The sequence below is a fragment of the Pristis pectinata genome, chromosome 2 (assembly GCF_009764475.1).
Source record: "Pristis pectinata isolate sPriPec2 chromosome 2, sPriPec2.1.pri, whole genome shotgun sequence".
NCBI lineage: Eukaryota > Metazoa > Chordata > Chondrichthyes > Rhinopristiformes > Pristidae > Pristis > Pristis pectinata.
The window spans coordinates 12313285-12330446 of NC_067406.1; positions in this window are offsets into that span (position 1 = coordinate 12313285).

A 17162-nucleotide genomic window follows, 5' to 3' on the forward strand; every position below is an offset into this window, starting at 1 on the left:
CATCTGTGGAGGGATGTGGACAGTTGACATTTCGGGTCGAGACCCTCTGTCTGGACCACCCCATCCAGATGAAGTGTCTCGACCCAAAACATTGACTGAATGTGACCCACTGTGTGCTTGTTGCTCCAGATTCCAGGATCTGCAGTCTCCTGTGTCTCCATCATACCTGGTCTGTCCTACACATTATTCCAGGTCCATCAATATGGTGGATTCTTAACTGACTTATCATTTCAGAGTTAATTAGGGAAGGGGAATAAATGTTGGTATTACCAGTGACATCTACAACTGTGAATAAATAAATGAAAAAAAATATTGGTTGAGTGTTTGTACACTTCTATTATTAAGACGGGTGAGGGTGGAGGGGGGTTGGGGGCTCGAATCATGAGGGCCCTGACATTGGAGCTGGGCTTCATTCCAGTGGAGCCTACGTAACCCTAGCAACTGAATGTCAAACCCAAGGTCAGGATGCTGCTGGCAGTATAACTCTGGGTGAGGTGTGTCAGAGACCTGGAGTAGGGTGCTTGGGGGAGTCAAATCTGAAGGGGAATCAGAAGCTACAAAGGTCAAAGGCCATTGCCCTTTAACCTCACCTTTACCTGGACTATTCCCAGCAGTTTTAGTTTCATTATTTCATGAGGGATATACTTTCATTGGCGGCATTTCAGGGAAGGTTAACTACTTTGTTTTCTGGGGTTGATGGTTATCTTATGAGTAATGCTTGAGCAGGTTGGGCCTAAATGAGGATTAGAAACTTCATGAAACTCTGGTTAGGCCACATCTGGAGTATTGCATTCAATTCTGGTTGCTCCATTAAAGGAAGGACATGGAGGCTTTGGAGGGGGTGCAGAAGATGTTTACCGGGATGCTGCCTTGATTAGAGGGCATGTGCTATAAGGAAAGGTTGTACAAACTAGGGTTGTTTTCTCTGGAGTGGCAGAGGCTGAGGGGAGACCTGAGAGAAGTTTAAATTGGTTTATTATTGTCATATGTACCGAGGTAGAGTGAAGAACTTGTTTTGCATAATGTTCATACAGATCATTTCATTACAAAAGTGCAAAGTAAAACAATAACAGAATACAGAATAAAGTGTTACAGTTACAGGGAAAATGCAGTGTAGGCAGACAATAAGATGCAAGGCCATAACGATTAAGATTGTGAGGTCAAGAGTCCATTTTATCGTACAAGGAGAAAATTCAATAGTTTTATAACAGCGGGATAGAAGCTGTCCTGGAGCCTGGTGGTACATGTTTTTGGCTTCTTCTGCCTGATGGGAGGGAGGAGAAGAGAGAATGTCCGGGGTGGGTGGGGTCTTTGACTATGCTGACTGCTTTACTGAGACAGCGAGTTTATAAAATGATGAGAAGCATAGACTACATTGTCTACTTTGACAGTCAGCATCTTTATCCAGGGTTGAAATATCTGATACTAGAGGGCATGCATTTAAGGCGAGAGGGAGAAAGTTCAAAGGAGATGTGTGGGGCAGTTTTTTTTACGTGGAGAGTGGTGGGTGCCTGGAATGCGTTGCCAGGGGTGGAGGTGGAGGTAAATACAACAGAAGCATTTAAGAGGCTCTTAGATAAACCCATGAATATGCAGAGAATGGACGGATATGGACTACGTGCAGGCAGAAGGGATTAGGTGTCTTTACCTTAATTAGTTCATCACAACATCTTGGGCTGAAGGGCCTGTTCCTGTGAGGTACTGTTCTTTGTTCTATGTTCTATGTTCTAGAAGAACGTGAAGTGGTCTTGGTGAGACATAGAAAAATCTGAGGGAGCTTGACAGAATGGATGCCAAATGGGTCCTCCTCCTCTTGAGGGAACCTAAACTAAGGAGGCGGAGTTTTGGAATGAGGGGTTGTCCATTTAAGAAGGCGATAAGGAGTGATTTCTTCTCTCTGAGGGCTGTTAATCTTCAGAATTCTCTACCCTGGATAGCTGTGGATGCTGCATCACTGACTATATTTCTGGTTAAGACTTTTGGATGACACCATTACAAAGGTCATGGGGAACAAGCAGGAAAGAGGATGTCATCATCAGATCAGTCCTCGTAAAATGGTAGAATAAGCCTGAGTTGTCATAAGTCCTACTCCTGCTCCTGAACCCTACATTCTTATAGATGAACTGGAGACTAGGGTTTGAGGTTAAAGGGGGATCTCATTGAAACCTACTGGATACTGAAAGGCCTGGACAGAGTGGACATGATGTTTCCATTAGCAGGTGAGTCTAGGATTCGAGGGCACAGCCTCAGAATAAAGGGGCATCCCTTTAAAACTGAGATGAGAAGGAATTTCTTCAGCCAGGGGGTGGTGAATCTGTGGAATTCGTTGCCACAGAGGGCTGTGGAAGCCAAATCACTGGGTGTATTTAAGGCAGAGATTGATAGATTCTTGATTGGCAAGGGGGTTAAGGTTAATGGGGAGAAGGCGGGAGAATGAGTTTGAAAAAAAAATCAGCCATTATTGAATGGTGGAGCAGACTTGATGGGCCAAATGGCCTAATTTTGCTCCTATACCTTATGGTCTTATGGAATCAAATTTTAGGGAAAAGTTGGTGTCAGGAAACCTAATTAAGAAACCTTCATCCCACTCCCAGGTTTGAATCCTGCTTCTCAATGTATTGTTTTTGTTTCTCTATCCTTCAGAAATGCTGAAGGAAGGCAGAGTCAGGACCCTCTGTGTATGAACACTAACACTAGGCTGAGCGAGCTACAGCTTTTCTCTTTGGAGAGGAGGAGGATGAGAGGGGACTTGATAGAGGCGTGCAGGATGACAAGAGGCATAGATTGAGTGGATAGTCAGAGACTTTTTCCCAGGGGAACAATGACTAACACGAGGGGACATAATTTTAAGGTGATTGGAGGAAGATATAAGGGGGATGTCAGAGGTAAGTTTTTTACACAGAGTGGTGGGTCCATGGAACGCACTGCCTGCAGAAGTTGTGGGGGCAGATTCATTAGGGACATTTAAGAAACTCTTAGATAGACACATGAATGATAGAAAAATAGGGAGTTATGTGGGAGGGAAGGGTTAGATAGATCTTAGAGCAAGATAAAATGTCAGCACAACATTGTGGACCGAAGGGCCTGTACTGTGTTGTAGTGTTCTATGTTCTAACTGGCACATGGTCCTCCTCCTTGGCCTGGTCACATTGCTGAAACCTTTTGCCGGTTTGGCTTGTCACGTGCACAATTATAACAATGACAGTGTACAGTTAAATAGCAGCATGAACATCCCATGGCATGTCAAACAAAATGTGACACCATAAGATCGTAAGAAAATTAGAAGCAGCAGTGGACCACTCCGCCCCTTCAAGCCTGCCCTACCATTCAATATGATCATGTCCGATCTGCCCCGGGCCTTATCTCTTCTGCGCCAGTTCTCCAACTGATCAGTTAATTGATCTTCCAAAACTTTATCTATTTCCTCTTTAAATACCCACAAAGATCTAGGTTCCACAACCCTCTGGGGTAGAGATTTGCAGAGATTCACCACCTATGAGGAGTTCCTGTCCTGTTCAGAAGTTCTGTCTTAAATGACCACTCTCTAATCTTGTATCTACATTTCCTCGTTCGAAGTTCTCCCACTGATGGAAGCGTCTTGAGTGTCATCTGTCATACCTCTCAGGATCTGAAATTTTTCAATGAGATCACCCCTCATTCTTCCAAATTCCAAAGAGTATAGATCTAACTTTCTTAGCCACTTGTGATAGGACACCTCTCTCATATCAGGAATTAGCTTAAGTGGACCGCCTACAGTACCAGTATATTCTGTCACTGTTATTAAGACCTGGTCAACAATTAGTTCAAAGGAGCATCTAAGAAGAGGATTGAGGGGTACCAAGGAGGAGGTGTTTAGGGTGCCATGGTTAAATCACTGTATTAATAACACAGAGCCATGGACTAACAATCCAGGCACCTGAGTTCAGATCACATCAAGGCATCTGTGGAATTTTTATTCAATTAATTAATAACTTAGAATTTAAAAATGATGATCAATAAAACTATTGGATTGTTGTGAGAACTCATTTGGTTCACTAACGTCCTTCTTCTCCCCCTTCTCTCTCCGTGTTATACTGGTTATCCCCCCCTCTACACTCTCAGTCCTGATGCAGGGTCTTAAACTGAAACGTCGACTATCCCTTTGCCTCCATGGATGTTGCCCGACCCGCTGAGTTCCTCCAGCAGTTTGTTTCTTGCTCCAAAGTACAGCATCTGCAGCCTCTTGTGACTTCAGTGTATGTGACTTCAGATCCAGTTAGCACCTGGTGCCCAGATTGCAAAATAATGATTAATAAAAGTGAGGGTGGGTGTCTAGAGCTTTAGGCCCAGATGACTAACATTCTCTGTAACATTACCTCAACGTGATGGAACCCCCAGCTCTCCTGTTGAACCGAGGGTCTCTCGTTGTCCTCCTCCACAAGCACCCACGCACATCAGTCCAGAACAGCAGTGTGTAGACTCAGCAAAGGACAGAAAATTGCCTGCCAAAGAGATAGCCTCTTCCTTCTCCTACACGGCAAAACAAATCAAGCTGATGCACAAAGTTCACCCTGGGGGTCACAGATATGAGGAGATTAATTTGAAAGTCTTTTTCACAATTTAAAAAAAAGTCAGGCATTTTATTTTATGAGCTGATGAAAATTAAAAAAATAGATGCTGGACATTTGAAATAGGAACAGAATATGCTGGAAATACTCAGCAGATTGGACTGAGCGTTTGCTGCGTTTTCTGTTTTTATTTTATTTAATAAGCTTTTTTGAAAGCATTTCTCCAAGTTTGTGAAGCAGAAGCAAAGTCTCTGACCTAGTTCCGCTGTTGTGCATCATGAACAGCTGTTTCTACCTCTGAGCCCCTCCTAATTAGAGAGCAGTATTCCAGGCATTAGAGCTAATTGACCAGAAGGAAAGGCATCTGTGTAACATAGAATCAAATAACTCTCTCACAAACCAAAATGCGTTAAACAAATTAAATGGAATCCACCTTGTGTGAAGAGAACTATGATATTATAAATTTAACATTTGATCTCCTGTGGTGTTATATAGGATAGGGTGGAGCTTAATCACAATGCATTCTTCTGCTACTAAAGTGCAGCTGTGGTTTCGAGAGGTAGATTTTTCAAAGTGTAATTATCTACACAGGGATCCAGGACAGTATCATTATCTTCAGAGGGTGGCGGGGAGTATGTCATTATCAACATGGAGTCCCCAGAATAAGAGGTAGGCCGTTTAGGATTTAAATTTCTTTGCGCAGAGAGTGGAAAATCTTTGGAATTTTCCACTCTGGAGGGCTGTGGAGGCGTAACCGTTAAGTTTGAGAAATCAAGAGATTTCTAGATATTAAGGGAATCAAGGGTATAGGAAAAATACATCATTATCGTGAAGTATCCTATAATATTGTCATTGCTGTGCACAAAGTCGTGGTAATGTGCCATCAACTACACAAAGTCCCTGGAATTTCACCTTTATCCATTTGGGGTCCCTGGTCAAGGGTAGTATTTACAGTAAATTCTTGGGATTTTTGTCGTATCTGCAGGAGTCCATGGAAGTGTCAATAGCTACATGGGATTCCTGGATGTGTGTCACTTCATGTCTTTGTGAGTGTGTTACTTTCTACAAGTGGACTGCTCTATTACTTGGGTAGTGTAGCGGTTAACGTAACACTCTTACAGCACCAGTGGCCTGGGTTCAATTCTAGCCGCTGTCTGTAAGGAGTTTGTACGTTCTCCCTGTGTCTGCGTGGGTTTCCTCCGGGTGCTCCGGTTTCCTTCCATGTTCCAAAGATGTATGGATTAGGAAGTCGTGGGCATGCTATGTTGGCGCTGGAAGCGTGGTGACACTTGCGGGCTGCTCCCAGAACACTCCACGCAAAAATACATTTCACTGTGTGTTTCGATGTACATGTGACTAATAAAGAAATCTTATCTTCTTATCTTATAACCCCTGCATTGTGTTATTAGGGAAGAAAAGGAGGCCAGTAAGCCCACGGAATTTATGCTAGCCCATTGTAAACCAACCTACGCTATCCTATTCTCTCATTCTTTCCCCAGAATCCTGCAAATGATTTTTTTCTCTCATCCCAATTCAATTCTCTTTTGAAATCACACCTTGACTCTATTTCGACTACCTCTACAGGAAAAAAGTCATATACAGTATACTGGGTCTCCTACAGGATACCTTTATCTGTAAGGAATCTCCAGGACTACACTGCCTATCTCATTGCCCTTACTTTTCTGGAGGTTGTTACCTTGGGACATATTATTTAAGAAGCACTGGTGCATCACTGCAGTGCAGCTTGTAGAAGGCAGACCAGCGATAAAGGGAGTGAATGTTTAAGGCAGTATTTGGGATGTTGATCAGGCTCTTTTGTCGTTGAGCATCTTGAGTGTTTTTGCAACAGCACTCAGTCAGGCAATGGGCGAATACTTTATTACACTCCTGACTTAATGTCACGTGGCTTTGGGGATTCACTCATTGCAGAATACCTACCCTCAATTTACCCTTGCAGTTACCATGTTTGTGTGGCTTGTCCATTTAAACTTATGGTGACCAAATGGAATTTTGAGAGCAGAGGATTCAATGACAATGGAATTGTTGAATGTCAAGAGCAGGTGGTTGGACTCTCTCTCGCTGCAGATGACTATTGCCTGGCACTTGTATGGCTCAGATGTTACTTGCCACTTGTCAGCTGAAGACTGAAAGGTGGTCAAGTCTTGCTATGTGTGGGAGTCGACTTGCTTGCGGAACTATGAATGGAAATAAAAATAATTCTATTCATTAACAAGCAACTTCAGTTCTGACCTCAGGATGGAGGTCTTTGGTAAAGTAGATGAAGATTGTTGGACCCAAGATGCTATGCAGAGACACAATTGCAGTGATTTCCTGTGGATGAAAATTTACTGTCTCACAATCACAGCCCTCTTCCTTTGTGTGATCCTCTTCCTTTGTCTAATATGACTCCAGCCAGTAGAGACTTCCCTTGATTCCTTTTTTCAGTTTTATTAACTCTTGATGTATCTCAATTAAATGTGCTGATATCAAAGAGTCATCAAGTCATAGAGTCATACAGCATGGAAGCAGGCCCTTCAACCCAACTCGTCCATGCCCACCATCCAAACTTAGTGTTGCTGAGCAGGTAACTGGAGACTAAGCAGTGCCTAATGTTACTGTTATCAACACCTTCCACTACATGCTTGCTAGCAGTGTCCATATCTCAGCAGATTTGGAAGAATTTCCTTTAATCGTCTAATGTTTGATACTGGAAAGGACAGCTCGGTGATAAGGATAATTACTGGCAAGGTCAGAAGGTGTTGCAGGATTTGGTCTTTAACCGTGTGGCTGCAAATTGCAGCACTCCCTCCAAATTCCTCTGAATTGAATTCTCTTGAGGATGAGATGTTAAACTGCTCAACTTGCTGTAATTACACAGGACCTTGGTGAGACTGCTCCTGAAGGATTATCTGGAGTTTTGGTTTATTATCTCAAAAAGGATGTTCTTGCCATGGAGGAAGTGCAGTAAAAATTCACTAGACTGGTTCCAGGGATGGCATGTTGCCACATGAGGAGATGTTGACTAGATTAGAGCTCAAGTTCTCTGAGGTGCAGGAAAATGAAAGAACATCTCATTGAAACTTGCAAAATTCTTACAAGGCTCAACAGGGTAGATGCAGGGAGGCTGATCCCCCTGGTTGAGGAGTCTGGAACCAGGGGTCACAGTCCCAAGGATAAGGCATAGGCTACTTAGGACTGAAATAATGATAATTTACTCTGCACAGAGGGTGGAGAATCTTTGGAATACTCTACCCCAGAAAGCTCTGCAGGCTCAACCATTTAAGTTTGAGAGATCAAGAGATTTCTAGATATCAAAGGGATCAAGGGATATGGGGACATTGTAGGAAAATGGTGAATGAGCCATGATCTTGATGTGTGGTGAAACAGGGTTGAAGGACTGGATACAACACACAAAATGCTGGAGGAACTCAAGAAGCTGAAGGAACTCAATGGGTCAGGCAGCATCTATGGAGGGAAATGGACAGTTGACATTTCGGGTTCAGACGCTTCATCTGGACCATACGAACGGTCTCGACCTGAAACGTTGACTGTCCATTTCCCTCCACAGATGCTGCCTGACCTGCTGAATTCCTCCAGCTTCTTGAGTTCCTCCAGCATTTTGTGTGTTGCTCCAGATTCCAGCATCTGCAGTCTCTTCTATTTCCCTGAAGGACATGATAGCCTATTCCTGCTCCTAATTTTATGTCGTTATGTTTTTGAGAGTTCCTGTGGTTTATTCACAGTTCGTCAGGGAGTTTCCAATAACATTGTTAACGTTTGTCCCTCAACCAAAACAAATTTCCATTGGAGCTGGATGTTGAACCCTGCTGTGCACAACTTGTCCGCTGTCTCTTTCTTGATGTGCCATTTCCTGAGAACATGAAACCTACTGTAAACTTAGAATATTTGTTTTGCCTGTTTCCATCTGTATCATTTCTGGAAGTCACTGGAGAGCTGTGTTAGACCACGCACCCAAGGCTTTAAGGAAGAAAGAAAAGATCATAAATTTATTCATAATCCAAGTGATCTCCTGGATTAGATTTAATCACAAGAGTGGACCGGACAGTGGTTGGGATAGATGAGTGGGTGACAGAACATGAACTTGTGTTCCATGATGATGCTCTGGGCATTTTAATAGAGAGGCAAACTTGGCATTATGGGGCACAACGTGTCCATTTCATCCTTGTCTCAAACAGCTTCACATACAGTAATTCTTTGAAGCATAGGCAATGTTGTTAAGTAGATAAAAGCAGACATTTTAGTCAGAGCACAGTGGTGCAGCTATTACAGTGGCTGCCTCACAATTCCAGCTGTCCAGTTCAATCCTGATTTCCGGTGCAGCCTGTGTGTATTATGCATGTTCTTGCTGTGACCTTGTGGGCTTCTTCTGGATCCTCTAGTTTCCTCCCACATCCCAACCTCATGAGTGGTAGTTAATTGGCTGCTGTACATTTTCCCTGGTGTAGGTGGATGGTAGAATTGATGGGAATGTGGGGAGAATAAGTGACAAGAAAAACCAGTGGGGGAATGGTTTGTGCTGTGGGCCAGCATAGACGTGATGTGCAAATGCTCTCCTTCTATGTTGCAGGGAAATATGGAGCAAGCAACACAGCTAACATTAAGAATGACCAGCTACTCTGTTTCTGCTGGTGGCTGAGGGATGAGAGCTGGTCCAGGTAATGTATCAGTTGCCAAAAGTGTGAGCTTTTGCTGTAAACTGCACTGCACTTCCTCTGTAGCTGTGACACTTTATTCTATACTGTTATTGTTTTTACCTGTACTACCTCAATGTACTCTGTACTAACTCAATGTAACTGCACTGTGTAATGAATTGACCTGTATGATCAGTATGCAAGACAAGTTTTTCACTGTACCTTGGTACAAGTGACAGTAATAAACCAATACCAATACCAATAAAAGTACAATTTTGCTCAGAGTTTGTGAAAATCAGAATTTATGAATTGTTAATTAGTAGATGTTCATCAGCTCCATTACAATTGGCTTGATGGTAGGAAACAGAGGCTGATGGTGGAAGGTTGTTTCTTGGACTGGAGGCCTGTGACCAGTCGTGTGCCTCAGGGGTCAGTGCTGGGCCCATTGTTGTTTGTCATCTATAGCAATGATTTGGACAAGAATGCACAAGGCATGGTTAGTAAGTTTGCAGATGATACTAAAATAGTTATTGAGTGGAAAATGAAGAAGGTTATCAAAAATTACAGGGGGATCTTGATCAGCTGAGTAAGTGGGCCGAGGAATGGCAAATGGGGTTTAATTCAGATAAGCATGAGGTGTTGCATTTTGGAAAGTCAAATCCAAGTAGGACTTTCATAGTGAATGGCAGGGCCCTGTGGAGTGTTTTGGAGGGACTTTGGAGTACAAATACGTGGTTCCCTGAAAGTGGAGTCACTGGTAGACAGGGTGGTGAAGAAGGCTTTTGGCATGTTGGCCTTCGTCAGGGCATTGTGTATAAAAGTTGGGAGGTCATGGTGTGAGGGGGGAAGGATTTAGTAGGAAGTTGAGAGGCAACATTTTTACACAAAGGGTGGTATGTATGTGGAATGAGCTGCCAGAGGACGTGGTTGAGGCAGGTACAATAACAACTTTTAAAAGACAGTTGGACAGGTACATGGATTGGAAAGGTTTAAAAGGTTATGAGCCAAACGCTGGCAGATGGGACTAGCTTGGATGGAGCATCTTGGTCGGCTTGGACCAGTTGGGCTGGAGAGCCTGTTTCTGTGTTGTATGACTCCATATGAGCTCCTTTTATGGCTTGGAATCTGCATTTTGTTTAAAAATGTTTGGTTCCTTGAAATGAAATAAGGCAAATGCTGTCGTTCCTCCAGCATTTTGTGTGTTGCCCTCCCAGCTTCTGACGCTATTCCCACTCTCTGACCTCCCTCATCTGCCTATCACCTCTCCCCCCACCTAGATTCACCTATCACCAGCCAGCTCTTTCTCCACCCCTTCCCCCCCACCTTTTTATCTTGGCTATCTCCCCTTTATCTGTCGGTTGAGATGAAGGGCCTTGACCCGAAACATCGACTGTCCAGTTCCCTCCATAAAATGCTGCCTGACCCACCGAGTTCCTCCAGAACTCTTGGTTTTTCTGTCCACTGATGCTGCCTAACCTGTTGAGTAGCTCCATTACTACCTGTTTTTATATCTGATCTTCAACATCTGCAGATTTTTACTTCCTAAAAATAAACTTTTTTCTTTGGATCTTCTTTGGGCTCAATATATTCTTTGATCTGTGTGTAAGATGTCAGTTAAATAATAAAAACTGTTTCTTTCACTGTTGGAGATTCCAAGACATTGAACTTGCGTTCCTTGATGTGACTCAATAGAGAGAACATTTTGCAGGCAATCCATATCAACAGCAGGACCATTAACCTTCTTGTATCTGTGAGAGCTTGATACCTTCTTAACAGACACTCAGGACTAATGAAACAGCCCTCTGTTTAACTTGCAAGTGCTCAAACCGATCATTAGAGCAGCTCTTAGTGCAGATGAGTTTTGGTAAAAGTATTGGCTTCAAGCAAGTTAGTTAACTGTGAGGGCGAAACTGCTAGAGGCCACAGAAATTAACAAGCTACTAACAGGACTTGAAATCACTAGAGGAGGAAGACAGCAGAATGAGGTGTGGAATTGTCTCTGTATTTACACCAAGATACATCACATCACCTGAGAAGCAAACAAGTTTTCTGGCTTTAAAAATAATCTTGGAAATTTGCGTCCACATGTGTGACATACATTTTAATATGCCCATGCCTCCTTGATATTGTACAAGTGTCTGTAAAACCATAGGTTTGAGCAAGTCCCTGTCCATTCCTGATGCAGGGTTTCGATCTGAAACATTGACAATTCCTTCCCCCACAAGCACCCCCCCACCCCCCCCCCCCCGCCAGATGCTGCTCAACCCACTGGGTTCCCCCAGCAGATTGTTTGTTGCTCCTGATTCTGGCATCTGCAGTGTCTTTTGTCTCTCCGTCCATTCAACTGTTTGTGTCTCTTCCAACTCTTGATGGAAGGGTGGGACTCTAGAGTTAACTTTGCCAGATTTTCAGTCACTAAAGTGCACAAGCACTCTTTGGCTCTTTAAATTTTGTATAAGTGGCTCCTCACTGAAACTGTCTCCATGTTACCGGAAGACACAAGAGAGACTGCAGATGCTGGAAGCTGGAGCAAACATCAAGCTGCTGGAGCTCAGTGGGTCAACAAGCATCTGTGGAGGCAGAGAGTAATTGGTAAATTGTTGTCACATGTACCGAGATACAGCGAAAAACTTTGTTTTGCATGCCATCCATACAGATCATTTCAAAACACAAGTACACTGTGATAGTACAAAGAGAAAGCAATAACAGAATGGAAAATATAGAAAGTGCAGTGCAGGTAGACAATAAGGTGCAAGGCCATGACGAGGTAGATTGTGAGGTCAAGAGTTCATCTTTATAAGATAAGACAAGATCTTTATTAGTCACATGTACATGGAAACACACAGTGAAACGCATCTTTTGTGTAGTGTTCTGGGGGCAGCCCGCAAGTGTCGCCATGCTTCCAGCACCAACATAGCATGCCCACAACTTCCTAACCCCTATGTCTTTGGAATGTGGGAGGAAACTGGAGCACCCGGAGGAAACCCACGCAGACACGGGGAGAATGTACAAACTCCTTACAGACAGCAGCCAGAATTGAAGCCAGGTTGCTGGCGCTGTAATGGCATTACACTAACAGAGTCTTATAACAGTGGGACAGAAAGGGTAGACGATGTTTCAGGTTGAGACCCTGCATCAGAACTGAAAGTGCAGAGGGAAGGTAGTAAGCATAAAGAGGTGAGAGAAAAAAGCTGGCAGGTGATAGGTGGAACCAAGTGAGGGTGGAGATGGTGGGCCAGTGGAGAAGGGGGAGGCATGGAGTTGCCTGCCAGCTCCAAGTGGATGATAGCATCATTCATGTTACAAATTGGAAAGCTTCCTTAATAACATTCTGAAACCTAACATGCCCATTGACCCAATGAGTTGAAACTTGAAACACTTCAACTATAGATGTTTGGAACTCCTCGCAGTACCGATTGTTTATGACATATTTGAGGCTACGTTTAGTTGTGACAATTTCAGACACTTGTGGCATACATTGTTGACATTTGGAATGAGATAGGAGCATAGAACATGGAACATTACAGCACAGTACAAGCCCTTCGGCCCACAATGTTGTGCCGACATTTTATCCTGCTCTAACCCTTTTAAACCTTCCCTCCTACATAGCCCCCCCCCCATTTCTCTGTCATTCATGTGTCTATCTAAGAGTCTCTTAAATGTCCCTAATGTACCTGCCCCCACAACCTCTGCTGGCAGTGCATTCCACACACTCACCACTCTCTGTGTAAAAAGCTTACGCCTGACATCCCCCTTCCTCCAATCACTTTAAAATTACGTCCCCTCATGTTAGCTATTGTCACCTTGGGAAATGGCTCCATGCAGAATACGCTCCATTTACCACCACCCTCTGTCTTCTATGGGCGAGCCAATTCTGAATCCACACAGCCAAGTTTCCCTGGATCCTATGCCTCCTGACTTTCTGAATAAGCCTTCCATGTGGAACCTTTTCAAACGCCTTACTGAAATCCATGTACACCACATCCACTGCTCTAACTTCATCAATGTGCTTTGTCACATCCTCAAAGAATTCAGGTCAGGCTCATGAGGTATGACCTGCCCCTCACAAATCCATGCTGACTGCCCCTAATCAGCCTATGCTTCTCCAAATGTCCAGAAATCCTGTCTCTAAGAATCTTCTCAAGTAATGTGCCCACCACTGAAGGCTTGCTCATAGAAGACAGAGGGTGGTGGTAGATGGAGCATATTCTGCCTGGAGGTTGGTGACCAGTGGTGTTTCACAGGGATCTGTTCTGGGACACCTGATCTTTGTGATTTTTATAAATGACTTGGATGAGGATGTGGAAGGGTGGGTCAGTAAGTTTGCTGATGATAGAAAGGTTGGTGGTGTTGTGGACAGTGTAGAAGGTTGCTGTAGATTACAACAGGATATTGATAGAATGCAGACCTGGGCTGAGAAGTGGCAGATGGAGTTCAACCCGGATACGTGTGAAGTGATACACTTTGGGAGATTGAATTTGAGGGCAGAATACAACGTTAATAGCAGGACCCTTAGCAGTGTGGAGGAACGAAGGGATCTTGTGGTCCATGTCCATAGATCCCTCAAGGTTGCTGTGCAGGTCGATAGAGTTGTTAAGAAGACGTATGGTGTGTTGGTCTTCATTAGTCGGGGTATTGAGTTCAAGCACCATGAGGTAATGTTGTAGCTCAGAACTCTGGTCAGACCACACTTGGAGTATTATGTTCAGTTCTGGTCACCTCATTATAGGAAGGATGTGGAAGCTTTAGAGAGGGTGCAGAGGAGATTTACCAGGATACTGCCTGGATTGGAGAGCATGTCTTATGAGGATAGGTTGAGTGAGCTAGGGTTTTTCTCTTTGGAGAGGAGGAGATGAGAGGTGACTTGATCGAGGTGTACAAGATGATAAGAGGCATAGATCAAGTGAATAGTCAGAGACTTTTTCGCAGTGTGACAATGGCTAACACGAGGGAACATAATTTTGAGGTGATTGGAGGAAGATATAAGGGGGAGGTCAGGGGTAAGTTTTTTTTTACACAGAGAGTGGTGGGTGCATGGAACGCACTGCCAGCAGAAGTTGTGGAGGTAGATGCATTTGGGACATTTAAGAGACTCTTAGACAACCACATGAATGAGCGAGAAATAGAGGGCTATGTGGGAGGGAAGGATTAGATAGATCTTAGAACAGGATAAATTGTCGGCACAACATTGTGGGTCGAAGGGCCTGTACTGTGCTGTAGTGTTCTATGTTCTGCCACAAATTGCCCAGAGTGTCTCAAAGGTAGTGTTATTTTGGTGTTGTGGATCTTCTAACAGTCCTCCTCTCCCTGCCTGTAGTGGGTGGCCGAAGATGAACCTACCTGCAATGCACTTTCTCTGTAACTGCAACATTATGTTGTGTGTTTCTTTTTACTACCTCGATGTAATAATGTACAGCCCGATCTGTCTGGATGGCATGGAAAGCAAGAGCTGTATCTTGGTACATATGAATCAAAATCAAGTTTATTATCATTGACTTATACATCATGAAATTTGTTGTTTTGTGGCAGCAGTACAGTGCAAAGACATAAAATTACTATAAATTACAAAATAAATAGTGCAAAAAATGAAGGTTCATGGACCATTCAGATGGCAGAGGGAAAGAAGCTGTTTCTGTAACATTGAGTGTGGGTCCTCAGGCTCCTGTACCTCTTCCCCAATGGTAGTAATAAGAAGAATAAGGCATGTCCTGGATGGTGAGGGTCCTTAATGATTGATGTTGCCTTCTTGAGGCACCACCTCTTGAAGATGTCCTCAATGGTGGGAGGGTTGTGCCCATGATGGAGCTGGCTGAGTCTACGATCTTTTGCAGCCTCTTGCAATCCTGTGCATTGGAGCCTCCATACCAGGCAGTGATGCAACCAGTCAGAATGCTCTCCTCCGTACATCTGTGGACATTTGCAAGAGTCTTTGGTGACATACCAAATCTCCTCAAACTCCTGAAGAAGCTGCTGGTGTGCCTTTTTTGTGATTACACCAGTATGATGGGCCCAGGATAGATCCTCAGAGGTGTTGACGCCCAGGAACTTGAAGCTGCTCACCCTATGCCGCTGACCCCTCAATGAGGACCGGTGTGTTTTCTCCCGACTGCCTTGATTTATATGACAAGAATAAACCAATACTATACATTCAGTGTCACTTTGGTTCAGGAAACCACCAAATGGAAACATACTACTGGAATATGGTGAGGCAGTAGGCTGGCCCATTAAGGCTCAAAGCATAACAATTGTGCTGTCAGTCTTGCTCTCAGTAAGCGTTGACTCCCTCTCTCATTCCCATTAATCACTGCGCCCTCTTGTCAGCACTAACTATGGCATGCAACAGTTGAAACCAACTCAGACAGGGCTCAGGATCAAGGGTCCTTTGAGGGAAGTCTGGTCTGCTTACCTGTGTCTCAGACATTCAGGCTTGGGGCCTCAAAAGGTTGATGGTGCCAATCTCAGCCTGTTGAGTCTAGGACTAACTTACCTTCCCCTTACAATCCATAATTTCAAAACTCAGCAATGACCGTTCAATGTATTGTCCTTTCAGAGCGTGGGCTCGAGATTTTCTGGGGCTAATGAAGTTCACCTGTCAAAAGGTTTCTTTTAGCTCTCCTCAAATTGCACTTCAGTCCTGAGTGTTGAATAAAGTCCTTAAGAAAAGTCTTTTGCTTTTTGGTTTTCAAAACCTCACCTATGCAGATCACCTATGTACCCTCCTTTGTTGAAGTGTTGTTTTTCCTGGCAGTGATGTCCCCCAGCTGCCACATTTAGAAGAAAGGATTAAGATACTGTGTGGTCTTATACTAGCATTCCTTTGTTGAGTCATTCATTGAATGACAATTTGAGGAACATACCTTGTTGTGTCGGTAGATGTAGGATAAACGTTACACAAGATAATTCCTTCAGATGAGATATAACATCCCTCATCTGTTGGTATTGGTATTGGTTTATTATTGTCACTTATACCGAGGTACAGTGAAAAACTTGTCTTGCATACCGATCGTACAGGTCAATTCATTACACAGTGCAGTTACATTGAGTTAGTACAGAGTGCATTGAGGTAGTACAGGTAAAAACAATAACAGTACAAAGTGTCACAGCTACAGAGAAAGTGCAGTGCAATAAGGTGCAAGGTCACACAAGGTAGATTGTGAGGTCAGAGTTCATCTATAATATAAGGGAACCATTCAATAGTCTTATCACAGTAGGGTAGAAGCTGTCCTTACGTCTGGTGGTACGTGCCCTCAGACTCTTACATCTTCTACCCGATGGAAGAGAAGAGAAGAGAGAATGTCGTGGGTGGGTGGGGTCTTTGATTATGCTGGCTGCTTCACCAAGTCAGCGGGAGAGTCTGGGGGGAGGGCGGGGTGGTGGGGGGGTGGTGGTGGGTGTGGGGGGGAAGGCTGGTATCCGTGATGCGCTGGGCTGTGTCCACAACTCTCTGCAGTTTCTTGTGGTCCTGGGCAGAGCAGTTGCTGTACCAAGTCGTGATTCATCCAGATAGGATACTTTCAATCGTGCATCAATAAAAGTTGGTGAGAGTCGAAGGGGACAAACCAAATTTATTTAACCTCCTGAGGAAGTAGAGGTGCTGGTGAACTTTCTTGGTCGTGGCATCTATGTGATTTGACAGGACAGGCTGTTGGTGATGTTCACTCCTGGGAACTTGAAGCTCTCAACCCTCTCGACCTCAGCACCATTGATGTAGACAGGTGCATGTACACCGTCCCCTTTCCTGAAGGGATAGATTCTCATAGAGAAAGATTCATACAGCACAGAAACAGACCCTTCAGCCCACAAAATCCATGCTGACCATCAAGTGTCCACCTATATTAGTTGCATTTACCAGCACTTCACCTGTAACATTCTGTTCCTCAGTGATTCAAGTGCTCATCGAGATACCTCTCTCTGGTGGAAATAAAAGATCCCACATCATTACTTTTACAAAGAAAATCAAGTT